The sequence below is a fragment of the Buteo buteo genome, chromosome 1 (genome assembly GCF_964188355.1).
Source record: "Buteo buteo chromosome 1, bButBut1.hap1.1, whole genome shotgun sequence".
In the NCBI taxonomy this organism is placed as follows: Eukaryota; Metazoa; Chordata; class Aves; order Accipitriformes; family Accipitridae; genus Buteo; species Buteo buteo.
Window position 1 is genome coordinate 19,638,160 of NC_134171.1, and position 14,999 is coordinate 19,653,158.

At 39.3% G+C, this 14,999-nt stretch overlaps 1 long non-coding RNA gene across 1 annotated transcript; it reads right to left on the reverse strand.

Annotated features, from left to right (window-relative positions):
* Window positions 1-7,636: 7,636 nt before the first annotated feature.
* Window positions 7,637-13,349, reverse strand: LOC142037080 (uncharacterized). The gene is made up of 3 exons (XR_012652277.1): window positions 13,057-13,349; window positions 9,360-9,480; window positions 7,637-7,835 (listed from the first exon to the last, which is right to left on the reverse strand). It is a non-coding gene; the product is annotated as an uncharacterized LOC142037080 (long non-coding RNA).
* Window positions 13,350-14,999: the final 1,650 nt, after the last annotated feature.

Sequence of the window (14,999 nt, forward strand, 5' to 3'; positions counted from 1 at the left end):
CTGTGACAGTGCATCTGTATATATACTCCATTCAGAAGCTCCAGGAGACTGACAATTAGAAGCACCAGCACAGCAGTAAAGCAGTTTCTGGATGGCAAGGGGAGTAGCCAGCGCCACAACAACACAAAGCTGCGGCACGCTGTTCAGGGGGATCACAGTTCAGGCAGGCACGCACCGTACAGTTTGGGGGACTCCCCAAGGAACAGACATGTACACAAAGAACATTTGGGGGCACATTTTCAGTGCAGTGTAGGGGAAACATACATCCACCACTAGCTTTAGTATGATTCACAAAGCCACATCCCCGCATCTCGTACTGCAAATGTCCCCCGACTGTCAAAAATGCACAGCAATTAAACTATCAACAGACAGGTATTGAATTTTGAGTTAAAGAAGCAACAAGTAATGACTGAAGTTACAAAATGGTTCCCAAAACAGGAAGGACTACTAAACTCAACGTTTGAAACTCTTGAGGGAGGAATTAAAAAAAGGATGGGTACTTTCTTTTCTATATTTTCTGAATCCCAAATTTTTGAACTACCCTTATATCATAGCTTTCCATGATTACCTCTAGAACTGCTAAGGATAGAAATATATTGAATTTTGTAGTAGAAACTGAGATTTCATGTTTCCCAGGTCTGTGACTGTAAAAAAAGGCACCAAATCTTGAAGTCTCATGATCATTTTGTGAATACTAACAGTGATGCATACCTGAAGTATCTATCTATCCTGTTAATGACCCAGGCAGATATCAAATTTTTACATTTAGCAGCATATAATTTCCACTAGAGAAGAAATAGATGAAGGGGTAAGATGTTGTTGGGTCTTTTTTTAAGAAGATCCTAGGTGCAGAGAAACTAGAAAGTCCTTTCCCTGAACACAGTAGATTTTAAGCAACCATGGGTAATTTATTTGATAATGGCTCTACTTTCAGACAGGGCTTTATTGAGCAGCTCTTTCCTTTTAGCCATTACCTGTTTCAAGGTGCCATTGGGTCTACCAGTTGTATGTAAATAGTCCCTGGTTTCGTTGTTTCCTTTGCTTATAAAGACAAATACAGTTACCATTTTCATTTCCCCAATCTTTTTGATTGTTAATTGGCAATGTGAAAAAAAATCTCTTTAGCTGCGTGGGCCACAGTCGTTCTGTGGGCAGAGGTTCCTATAGTTTTGGCTAGGTGTTTCCATAAAGACATGGTTTTAGACTTCTTTTAAATGAAGAACTCCTACTCACTGCTTTCAACAAGGTTTTGTTTAAATCCTGTAGTAACAATAGTTAAACCCCTTACTATGTCCTTGCATAGCAGAAATAGAAATTCATACCTGAAAAAGTGATGTGTATGAACTTTCACATTGGGATAGACCTCTCAGACTGTATGTCACATAGCAATTATAACAGCCATTATCATCCAAAAGGAAAAACTATGCAAGTGTGAAAATGAGAGATGAAATCCAGGTGCATTCCTACATATGAATGTATGGATCAGTGAGCAAGTCTTGGGGCAAGACAGGGCATGAAAATCAGCCACAGCACTGAGCAGTCAGCATCACACATAGTACTCGATTATCAACTGTTAAGCAAAAGTAAGCTGTGAGCTTCATAAACAAAGAAAAGCATAGATAAAAGGCTGATTCAAGGCACCTTACAATCCAACACCTTTTCTAGGGCTGGGACATTAATTCAGCTCTAATTTGGAGGAATCAGCACAGAGCAGAAAAGAGAAGGAAGAATCAATTCTCTTCCTTGATGTTCATGTTTGCTTTTATTTATTAATGTTCTTACACATTGCCAGTCTTGCTAAACTGGCAGAGGGATTTACAGCACCAGAACAAATCTCTGCTGGCTTTTTAACCCAAGAATGTCAAGAGACTGCTTCTTTCCCATCCAAAGTACGTATTTACCCAGAGTGAGTTAACACTGCAAAACCAGAAAACTATCTACCAAACAGGCATTTCTGATTTAAAATATACAGGGACCTTTCCCCCTCCTCCCCGCCATTCACCTCAGTGGGAGTTTCCAACTGAATAATTAAAGACAAAGTTATCCTTAGAGGTCAAAGAATTAAGTCTGCTTTTGAAGCAATGAGATAATGGGTACCCAAGAACTCAGAAAACAAAGCTGCTTACAGCATGATCCCAGTCACTTAGGGGGTAAGTCTCAGAGACACAGAAGCTCCCTTAACCAAAGCCAGCCCCAGTAACCAAAATCCCAGCAAAACACAGATGACAGGGCAGAATACAGAAAAGCAAGGATACTTACATTATAGGATTTACTTTAATCCATAGCATAAAAGTAGGTCAGATGACTATCTAAGCAGGTAAGGATTAAATGAAGAACAATAAGTGCAACAAATAAGAAAGAAAGGAATCAGTAAAAGAAAAGGTGAAAGAGCAAGGCAAACAAAATATTGTATTAGGTCTAAGCAGCAAAACATGTGCACAGAGCTGCTGGAAGTTTAATATGCAGTACTACATATGTGAGCATGAACTCAAGGAAAGGATCCCAGAAGGTGATAGAGATATTTTTTATATGACAAATTTATTGTATTTATTTTTTTAATGTTCACAGTAATAATACTTTGATGCCATCTATACCAGTTTCAGACCAGGAATATGATATTCCCTGACACTTCTCCAAGTGTTTAATGGATTGTGTTTTGCCCAGCAAGCTGCAGTGGTGTAGAGTAGCCTAATGTCACACTTGCTGAGCCAAGGTTAGGGCACCGGAGGCCTGCAAGGTAAATCAACTGTGGGATCTTCCTGCCTGTGTTCATGAAAGATATGTATTTTACCAGAAAGCCAGACTTTATTCATTTGCACACATTCTTTTATCTTTCCTATAATTTCAAATTCCGGGAAAGTTTTTCCAAAGATAAAGAAACCAGAAGGTGGGCAAACATTCATGAGAAAGGAGAAAAGTTATTTACAGTGAAGCTGAACTCGGTCAGATAAGTGACTATTCTAATAAATGTTTGACTTTTCTCCCCCACTTCCTGGAGAGAGATTCAGGCTTAAGAAATAAAGTGTCTAAATTAAGAAGCTTAATAATTTCTGCATTTAAGCCGACTCGGTGGCTTGTGGGAGCGCTTAAGGTTTATGCTAGAAATTCCCTTGCATCCCAGGGATCAGGAGCAGAAGCTGATAAGATAACTTGAGGCACAGGAGCAGCATGTCTCACTCCACTGGCTCTGCCTTCAGAGAACATTAATAGCTGGCATGAGGATGAGTCTAGCTCTCTTTCAAAAGCATAAAAGAAGCAAAGGCAGATAGCTACAGTATACCGCCTATAGTTACTACCACACACTCCCCTAAGTGCAGGAACTCATTTCCATTGCTTCAGTGGCCTTTTTTCAGGTTTCTTCACCACAGTAGCCTTGTTGTCAGGCAAAAGAAAAGGAAAAAACCTTTGCCTTAATTAGTATCAAGCATCAAATAGCAACATACCTGCGATGGAATCACAGACCCCACACCAAGAACAGGAAAAGTCCTGAAGGCTTGCTAGCGGGGGTATAAGTACACGTTGTTTGGTCTTCCTGGCCTTCTCTGCTTACTTCCCCCAATCCGGTGGAAGTGACTGGGAGGCAGTAGTTGCTTCCAGGCAGCCTTGCTGTGATTGAGGTAAGGAAGTGGGATCATGCTTTTGCTGTACAAACCCCAGCCCCAACCTAAGAACCAGCCCTGTTGAAAAGACCTTTTCTGAAGGCAAAGTTCAACTGTTCTGTGATGATATCTCGCTATGACACTCTTTCATTTATGTAATATAACAGCATTGGCTTGTATTATTCTTGTCATCCATCATAACTCCTAAATCCTTTCTGAAAATGCAAACAAACAAGAAACTCCCACAAGAGTATCCCTTCCTTTTTAGGATTTCTGATGATGATGGGGAAAAGAAGAGGAGCAGGAGATTTCAGAAGCTCCTTGCAACTGTTAGGCCACCCTGCATTGCACCTGTGAAGCTGCTTTTCACACAGCCCCTCTGCGCACATGCGGAAGCAATATGGTAAGTGCAAAACTGCAATGTGTATTGTATAGCTCAGTGATTTAGATATTGGATTTAACTGGAGACACGTAGTCCCATCAATGAAGGGCTAGCCAGTGTGACTGAACACCACAAAATACTCTCTGTGGACGTTTGTTTCAATTCCTAGTCAAATTTGCCTGCAATCACATTCCTTCTGCCTACACTTCTCACAAATGGGCTATTCATTAGTTTTATGCTAGGCCAGGAATATCTCCTGAAAATGGAGCTGCTCAAAACAATTTCCAGTTCAACACAAGAAAAAAGGAAAATGGGGATGGAAATTTTGCCTGTGTTCTCAAGTATGAAAAAAAGAAGTGAGAAATAAAAATTGAAAGTGAGTTTTGAAATTGTAACTATGAGATGGCAAGTCTCTAAGGGGCAGAGACTGCCAGAGAGTAACGCTGTCCTATGTGTTCCACTGAAGTAGGGGCATCATTGCAGGTATTTAGCAAACTGGCCCCAAAAGTTGTGTGAGGCCATCCAAGATGTTCTGGGTTTAAGGCAAAGTTCTAGGGTGAGAACAGGCATGGCAAAAAGGAAGGACAGAAATTATGTTTCCTATTGTCTTCCATCCTTTTCTGTCTTCAGATTGTAAGTGCTTCAGGGCGTGACTGTACATATGCACATTTCCAGATAAAAGCAGCAGAGGCAGGCAAAAATTATAGTGTGGGTGAAAAGAGTTGATAAAAATGGTTGAACAAATACAATTATGCGTGTATTTTTATCTTCGAATTAGTCATAAAGGAGCTCTAAGCATTGTTCCACGGGTTTTTGTAACCAAAATTTGTCTTAAGAGTTGTGAGGATGTGTCAAGAAGAAGAGCTGAAGGAAGAACATGGCAGCAGCCCAAGGGTTAAGGCAGCTGGAAAAAAATAGCCAGGAAGATGGTGACAAAGCAAACACCTACTCAGCAGAGTGTTTAATGCCAAAGATCAAGTTATGGCATGTAGCTGGTAATATTGCTGAGGTCAAGAGGCTGCAAACCCTTTTATGATGGTTATCTCTGTCTCTCAGCTTCCCATATTTTGACTTTATGTTCCATTTTTCTTTCACCAGCCCTCATGGTAAGTGCCTAGTTGATGGCTATTCTACTTACCCTTTAAGAAAGAAGGGTAAGGCCCAGCCAGCATTTCTGTGGTTTCTGTTTCCTGTGTCAGCAAATAACTCTGAGTAACAAATGCATTCAGGAAAATCAGGGTCTGTTCATGGACAATTTGCAAACATAAGAAGATTCAAAAATTCAATTAATATCTGACTTGTTATGAATTATTATCTCCGCCTCTTCTGCTTGCAGCTCAGCAACTGTGTGTGGCTAGTCAAGCCAACACACACCCCCAAAAACATGAGACGAATCACTTCTGACCTTGTTCTTCCTGTGACCTTATAGCACTGGCTTGCAGAAAGAATATGCATATACAGATATCTTGGCATAACTTCAAGAGCGGTTCAGTAAGTAGTTCACAACTGCTGACCATCTGGCTGTTAGATCTAAGAGGGATCTATTAATGTTAGAGCTAGAATATTGCCAAGCTGCAGCAGAAACTGCATGACAGAAATGCATAGAGGCTCTCTTTAAAACCCTGATATAAATCATTGCAATTGTTTTATCCAACCATTTACTCAAGTAATGTCACGTTATTTCTGGTGCCATCACATCCAGAGGCACTATTCAGGAAGGAGCTCCATTATTTGATAGTACGATGATATGCAGCCCCAAACAGCTTTAAATCTGCGTTTATGTCTCAATATGCTGGAAAAGACAAATTTTTGTACATCCTCTTGGTCCTTCCTGCCCTTTGAGATGATTGAAAGCAATGGAATGGGTAGATGTAGGTGCTGTTAACACAGTGCCAAGTCTCGCTTAGAGGCAACATACTTTAAATGGGCCTCTGCATTGTAGTATGGTTTTACACTGCTCTTGCTCACCTTAAAGGCTGGTAGAACAAGTCTGCATCATCCAGCAGTTTAGTGCATTGACAGAATATACAATAAGCAAAGAACAAAGAGCAGGGAGGGGGAGATACATGAATGTATACAGTTTCTGGGTCAATTTATGTAGTATCATGGGGGCTAATGTACAAGATCTATACTCAGACTTCTCTCCACACCTTTATTTTGTTAGTGTCATAGAAGAAATGATCCTGAGGGATTTAGTGGTATCACCATGCGTGTCAGTTTAGGAAGATCTTTTCATTCAGTGGGAGCAACAAGAAGTAAAAGCTATGAGAACGATAAAAAAACTGTATAGCATTGAAATTGTTACTAATTTTACAAAACACTAAGCCATTTTGGAAACAATAAAATGTGATAATAAATTTTGCATTTTCCCTTGAATAATATTTTTTAAACTGTCTAAACACCCCTGCTTTCTCTTACAGATTCATTTAAGTGTATTCAGAACGTGTATTGACTCTCAGGCCCAAGATTAAAATGCATTTTCTAAACATTTTCTCTTTTTTTCCCACTGGGCTGATTGGTCTAACTTAAAATATTGCCACAAAGTATTTTTCCCTCTTATGTATCCTTCCAATGATCAGATCAGTCTATGAAATTTAGGGAGTTGATCTGAACTGAATTCACTATAAAAACCTTTTGAGGTTTGCCCATCACTGCATACAATGCTGTTTTGAAAAATAACCTCAAGGCTATTTAATTAATCGTTCATTCCTTTAGTCTCTCTACCCAGGTAGATTAATACCTACGCTGCCCACAGATCAATGAGTTCTGGAGTCTCCTACAGATTAGCACATCTGTAGTTTAAGGCCATTTTGCTTTAGAAGGAAAGAAAGAAGGAAAGAAAGAAAGAACAAACATATTCCCGGGAGGAACCTTTCAGGGATCAATTCATAAGCAAAGGAAAACATGCTATTCTCAGCAAGGAAACAATGGGGTTTTTGTCTGCTACAGTGATTAATAATGTGCTATAGCTACAGCCTATTTAAAGGGCTCCATCAATCCATGTAGGCCAAAAGCTGACCCACTTTAAATTCTTAAAATATGGTAAGAATTGTCCTCAACCTTTTTTTTTTTTTTTTTTTTTCAACTTATAGAAGCAAATGGAAGCTGTAGAATTGCCACCAACAATTTTCTCCACCAAGAAAACTGAATAACACTGTTAAGAGCACCCAGAAATGCTGGTAGAAGTTTAGCAGTACAGCACAATGAATGAAATCCTAGGGCTCCAGAGAAACAGCTTAAAAATTTCCAAAACTCGGGGTAGATGGGAACCACAAAGTACCATGCTGCTGGTTTTTTATGCGTACAACAATTCAGAAGAGGAAGGCTTTTTTTCCCAGCCAAAATTTCAAAATCCTGAGTGAGGTTCTGCCTGTCTTCTGGCTTCAAGGGCCATAAATACAGACCAAAAAGCAAAGTTTTGACTGCCTGTTTCTGTCTAACAGAGGTGGTAATGTTTTTCTGGAACTGATGAGATAAGACTGATGTCTATAAGCATTCAGGAGCTCAGAGATTACATCTTAGGTTACAGTCAGTAGAATCAATCCTCAGCCTTGAACCTTCCCTCCTCCACGTCAGCTGGAGATTAGTATTTGCTGGGCTTCTTGCACCATGACTCTGAAAAAGACCAAATCCTTGCAGGTGATGTGTAGTCAGTAACCCAAACAGTGCTTGTTATCTTCAAGGATCAGACCCTGGAGGTCTACTCCAGCAAAGTACGCATATAGTTACTCAGATGGTGAGTAATCTTGATGATGTTGGCAGGACCACTCAGATACACAAAGTCACATTGGGATTTTAGTAGGCAGGGGACCTTCTGAATAAATAAATTCATAAATCCCCAGAGCACGAGAAGGCTGAAAAAATAAATTTTTAAGAATCATCAAAATCTTCAGTCAAAATAGATAAAAATCTCATTTTTCTTATCTAGTGAAAAAGTACATTTTATTGAAGACAAAAACTGAATTATTAATAAACAGCCAATAGCCAAGCATAAGATAGAGTGTATGCTAATTTCAGAGTTCAAATAGGCATTTATGATCCTAAATTTAGCCTCCCATTAAAAAAAATACCTTGGCCAAGCTGTTTAAAAACACATCAAACCCATTAAGATTGAAGCACAGAAAGCTAAGGCAGTGTCTTCAGTCTCAGACAACCAGGCAGCAAAAGGGCTAGCAAGCAATACCTCCATCCATACCATTATATGGATAGCATGCAGCAGGAGCAGTCAATTGCCAATCCCACCAGATGCGATAAAAAAAAAAAAAAAAGCTAACCAGTAAAGTTAGCATGACTGATGACAAAATAAAATCCTTGATATAAGATGGAATGGATAAAGAATAACACAAATTCTTGGAGCCCAAAACTGGAGAACTGGCTTAAAAATATCCTGCCATGAAAAAGGTTGTGAACTAATGGGTGGGGAAGTGCACCCTAGTTCTGTAGCCTGAGTGTGCATCTGGGCTATAGCTCTTTTTGTCAGGCTGGGACTGAGGGAGAGCAGCAAGTGAGGCAGCAAACAAGGGCTGCTTATTTCTATGCTCCAACATGTGTCGGTCTGGTCCCTTTGATTCATGAGGGTCTCAGATTTGTCCTTTCCACCATCTTGTGAACAAAGAGTTTATGCTCCCTTTGCTCTCTTTTTCATAGGAAACTCATGCAGTGCTGTAGGACTGTAGCTGTCTTCAAAGGATTTAGGGCAGTTTACAGCATCTCTGTATCAGCCCTGCAGCACTTCAAAAATTGGGGAGCTTAGGCCTATATGACCTTAAAGTGCTCCCCAGAACTGGTCCTACATTGGCCAAACGCACTGGGTTAACATTATCTGCCTGTAGTACTTAATGAAATTCATACTTGAATGGCAAGTGCTCTAAGTGCTTTTTCGTAGTGTATCACCAATGTATTTTCTCACTCTAGTTATTACTTATTTCTAAAACCTTCATTACAGAAGCAGTTAAAAAATAACTTTCTCCTTTTAAAATGTTGATTTGTTTTTCTTGCAGAGAATGTGCTGCGAAATGTCGAGGTAAGCATTAGTTAAAGGGCTACTTCACCATGCCAGCAGGAGCTATTTACTTCTTATGCATATATTCCTGAACATTATCTTGTTCCCTTTCTCTTTGTGAATGGGAACCACTTCCTTACAGCAGCTGAGTGCTTTTCTCCCCCCTCTCCAGCCCTTTCTTCACCTGCTCAACAGTAGGGGCATGTTGAGGGCATGGGCGGTGGAGGCACACATAGCAGGTCTGTGCATTAATACATAGAGTTGCCCCAAATAAATGCAGTCTGCAGACATCATTTCAGGCTGAAAACTCAACATTTTCTGTGTGTTAAAACTGTGTTAAGCTGTTTAATTGTTTTGTGATTACCAGCGCACTTACCTTGTGAGGATATTAATTATCCAGGCATAAAGAGACCAAGTTTTCTGTAAGGAGAGAGCCGTTCTTATTTTTTTTAAGTTATTCAAGTTTCTTTTACTCATTCCAGCTAAATAGATCTTGCCTGGGAAAGAGGAAAAAAATGGGTCTAAATGCAAATTAACATTACTGTTTAAATATCACAGACCATTTTCTCTGAGCCCAGTTACAATAACTAGTAATTATAAAAATTGCTTGCCTTGGGCTTCTGGCTAAGCCAATGCTAAACTTGTCCTTTTATTAGATCTGTCAGACTGAGTTAATTATCTTTATGATAATAGATGTGCCTTACCTCAAACAAAACAAATACCCTTATAATTAGCTTTTTAGTTAGAATTTTAATTTATTTATAAAGACTGTTTGTTTTGTTTCTTTTTCTGCTTTACAAAGAAGTTTGGGGTTTAACAGGTTACTAGTCAGCTTAGTCATGTTTAAAAGAAAACAGGCTCATTAAGTTGACCAAAAGGTTTTGTAGTTAACATTGTATCTCATCTAGCCACTGTGAAATCTGTTGGGCTCTGTAAATGTGCTGGTGTATATTTGTGAGAAAGACAAGGGAGAGGGAGAGAGGAAGAAACAAGGCATGTTCTTTTATTCCAGAAAGTTCTCTCTGAGCTGACTTCAAACAGCACATTAACTGAATTTAATAGTGAAGCATGCTAGCAAACACTAATCCTGGCTGCATGTTTTCTTTTGAATCCTTTTTCTGAAGTCAGAGCTAACTTTCCTTAGACTACTGAAAATAGAAAGCATAGTCTGTTTTAATATATCTCTGTCTCCACAAAATCCCTTTCAATCTCTCTCTCATTCTCTCCTCTTTTTTCCTTCTTATCTTCCTCACATATTCTCTGAACCGATCCTGCAAGCCCTCCAAGCAGAGCTCCCAGTAAGAATTGAGGGCTTGCAAAATGGGGTCTGTACTTTATTCAGGATTTCATATGCGTTTCTTCCACTGAATAAATGCCGTATGCATCAGGACCACCTCTTATTTTCCAAACAGAAAAAAATATTAAATAAAATAAATTAAAAGGTTTCAGATTCCCAGTTGGTAGAAAATGCAATCTACAGATTAATAAACTAAAGAACATGGTTAGGAAACAAGCTCCTTGTGTATTATTTTAGTTCTGTCACAGTGATGGGATCCAGATTGGATTTGTCAGATGAAGCCTGTTTAAATCAGAGTGATGGTGCAACTTTTCTAAATATGAGTGTCCCCATGTGAGTAAAGTGGTCCTATCTGAAAACATTGTCAGGGTCTCAGTTCATTAATATTTCCATCAGCATTTGAGATCCAAGGATTAGATGAGGCTAACTAATGCTGGTTTATCATCTTATTCCCTCTTTATCATATCTTATTCCCTCTCCTTGAAGTAGTTGAACAGGCTTGATATGCAACAAATGTAAGGGCAATGTGGATAAAAACGTGGTAGCAATTACAGTGGGAGGAGACATTACCAATATTTACAAGTTTTTCAATTAATAAAGTAATTTCAAAAGTAAACAGCTTTGCAACCAAATGAACACAAATGCAGCTGTTTGGTAATGAAAAAAAAATACCCATTGCTATGCACCTTGTGTAAGCATGCAAAAGGAAAAAAGGACCCAGCTGAAATCAACAGAGATATATCTTTCTACTCTCTATATACACAACAACTAAACTTATAAGCTCCTCAGAAGTACAGGACATAATACTTAACAATGAAAATGTAGTATTAAATAAAAATCGTAGTGATAGCTGACATTGAAACCAACCCAATACAGACATATTTCTGTTTGCAATTAAAAATGTCTTCATTTATTTTTCATAAGTCAAAGCTTTTTGGTGAAAACAAATATTTCTGTGGCCAATAATTAAAATTAATGCGATAGAAGGTTATCTTTTCCTAACTTTGTACAGTCTATTTGACTGCTCTAAGTCACAATTAAAGACTGGATGTTTATATTTTTGAGAGATGGGAGGAGAAATGGAAAGAGAAGGAGAGAGGAAATCAAAATAGAAGTAGAAATGTTTTAAATGTGAGAAAGAGTGAATGAAATATAATGGCCCTCCAAGACTCCCTCTTAGAAGGAGGGTTTCATTGCCAGCCATATTTGCTTGCGATTCTATAAATGGTGTCAAATCTTTTAGTTAGGAAGACCAAGTTTATAACTTTTGGGGTCCTTCTGTAGTCTTCCAGTAGGTCCCTTGTAATTAACAGGGCTGTGTCTCCACTCCTTTTTCTGGATGGGGAGAGAGGCGAGGAGACGCCCGTGGCACAGCAGGGTTTTGGTGAAGCCGGAGCCCCTGGAGCGGTGCCGAGTGCCTGTGCTAGCTGACAGCCCTGTGGGCAGGGTCCCTGCACCCACAAAGTCCTAGCGATGGCTGAGGCGCTAGGATCGCTGAGGCGCAGTGATCCTCCTCAAAACTGAGGGTGATTTGTTTGCCAGCACACATACTGCAGCTAGAAAAAGATACTTAGAACAATAGACAACCTCTCTCCTCACCCGCCGATCATACCTAAACTTGGTGTTTTGCTCTTGCCCATAGAGGAAAAGGACTCTAATTTGGTGCATCTCCTGGAGCCCCAGAAAACCCTTTGCTGCTGAAAACAGAAAGCTGATCTCCATTTGTCTTGACAAGTCAAGGTGCAATACCACAACACCATTAGCCAAATGAAGCTGATGTTTCTTCAGTCACCCCTCATTCCCAGCTCAGAGTTTCCTGGTCCTTTGCACCAGCCCTGGTGCCTGCCCGATCCTGTGCCCAGCTGGTTCAGGGAGCTGAACTAGCAGTAACTTTTTTTGCTGGGTTACTTTTCTGCTCGCGTCACTCTCTGACCCACCTCACTGTGGTCTCAGATGAATGCTGGTGCCAGTACAGGTGGGAATATGAGGCTAGAGGTGAGCTTTTATTCGCTTTTGAGCACAGGACTGCAATGCCAGGCATTGCTGCTACACAGCTACACACCGCCTGGTTGGTTTTCAGTGATTGCTGGGATTCTTTTTACCCAAGCCAATATTTTAACTTTCCTGAGTAGTTTCTTAAACAAAACATTTTGTTCTATTTCCTTGTCAAGCAACATAACGGAAAAAAAACCACAAAATACTCTAAATAGGTCCCAGCTTCCTATACCTTTTTTTTTTTTTCAGATGCACTGATTAGATGGGGAGAATGTAATGTGTAAAGGTAAGGAAACCGGGGTTAAATCACACTGTTGCCATTACCATTTATGCTTGTATGACAGTAAAATTCTGAAATTGCTGTGGCGATATTTGTTCTTTCCTGTACAGAAGCATAAAATAACAGTTCCTGCTCAAGAAATTGGTATTTTACACAGAGATGCAATATTTCAGTACTATATAAATATACCAAGGATGTAGGTATTCTATACATAACACATAATATTAATAGAGATTATAATATGCAGTCTGTTTTTAATAGTCCTAGGGGACTCCACATAAATAGAAAAGTATGTTACGAATTCTCTCTATCAAACTAACCAATATCTTCTCCCTCTGCAAAATTTTCCCAAATTCTCATCAGTTGTGATCACATGTGAAATTTACAGATTCCAACTGGAAAAAAAAAAGTTAATTTTTCTACAGACTAATGCAAAATACCTTAAAAACATCTATTCTTACTGTTACATGACCAATTATATAAAAACAGAAAGCTTCTCACCATTGAGAAGACATCTTCAGGAAAGGTCAAAGCTCTACTTGACTCTGTTCTGCTCTATTACAGCTTATAGAGATCCTATGCTCTGTCACGGTCCTGCAAGGACAAATATACCACAACATGGACAAGGCAGTGCTAGCTCTTGAAAACACTTTAGAGTGAAACTTTCATCTTTTACTATTTTAAAGTGAACTTCGAAATGGAATGCAGAGATCTGTTGCGTATTTGCTGTACAAATGATGAATGGATCCATCGGAATATGGATGTTCACTAAACCAATGGGAAAAGACCATTACTAAGGTTGCAAAGTCAGATCTTCCAAAAGTAGGAAATGTCACAGTTAAGGTTGCAACTTCAACTCAAACCTCTTGGGCATATGCATTATGGTAGAAGTTTTAATTAGTTTCTGATCTCGTTTTTCCACAGGACTACTGCTTTGCAGGATGGAAACACAGTATGCATCACTGCTGGTTGCCCATAAAATATAAGATTATGAAAAACATTGTTACACAGGCTAAACATTTATTTCTGAAACATCTCAGTGAAAGCTAGCTGGTGTATATAAATTCTTTGCATTTCTATGTACTGTACATTATTGTGAAAGTTACTCTTCTCGTGAGATTAATAGTGTCAATTAGGCTGTCAAGGATGAGTGAGCCTCATGTGGGCTTTGACAGAATGCTTGGGTTGATTAGCTTCATGCAGATATCATAGCGTAATATTTACATTTGAGTAACTAACGTTTTACAAACTCTCTGAATTTTTTCTGCTTACAGAACTGCATTGATAAATATGATTTGTCTTGCAAAAAACATAGCATACTGTACATCATTTAAATATGTTCATTTACATAGATTGCAGACATAATTATCAAATCAACATTAAAATACCATTTTGCGTTCCTACATGAACAGGCAAAAAAAAGCAGTTGAGTGACTTTGTTTAGGATTGTCAAAGAGAAGACCAAGTTTCTCATTCCTGTATGGAGTTTCTAGGACTAGTCAAGGCTGAGTGACTTTTAGTGTTTACACTGCTGGGGAAGGGAAAATCTTCTACCTGTGGAGAAAAAAAGGCAGAGAGTGTCCTGTTGGCTAGACCACGTATCGGGCTCAGCAGTTGGTCTAACCCTTATGAGCAAGGGAAGGAGCCACAAACGCACCTCTTGGACACCACATCCTTCCTCTTCATCTGTCTTTTCTCGGTGGACCCTGTTTTCCAAACAGCAGCCTCCCAGCTTGGGAAGTGGACAGGAACTGCCCTTCCCCCTTCCTGCAGCCATAATGGCATGAGGTGAACGTATGAGGAGGTGTGTTATTTACAGGAGCCCGCAACATAGCTCCTGCTTTACTCTGCAATGCAAATGCAGAGCAGGGACCAGCAGGACCTGGAGTGTGGTTTTTTCCAATTCATAAAAGAGATCTTATTTTTTAAAATGATAGTACAATGTGTCAAAGGCAGATTTCCTTCAGAATGTCATATATCGCTCTCAGCAGGGCTTTCATTTTTCAATGATTTCTGTTATATATGCCATCTGCTTTCAGTTGTGCCCTGACCAAATCTCCTCTTGGATGCTATTTCAGGGCTATATATCTTAGACATTGCAAGGTCAGAATTCCAGGCAAGGGATCACTGTGCCAAAAGATAAACACCTCTCAATTTTTATTCGGTCTGTGCTCAAACTAACCTCTCATTGACTTCAAGTCAGGACTCTGGAATTTGGCCCAAAATAATAGTTCTAATAAAATGAATGAAAATCCAGTATGAAAATGGATTCACAAGTAGAACCACAAATCTATGCAGTGTTTTAAAACATTGAATAAAACATATCTTATCCCAAGTACCTCCTCCATGGTGGCTAACACACAGACTGGGTTTTCTATTTTGTAGCATGAGTTTTCTGCATTCTGTTTCTGTTTGGGTCATGTGTGTTCTCCAGTGAGACTGCA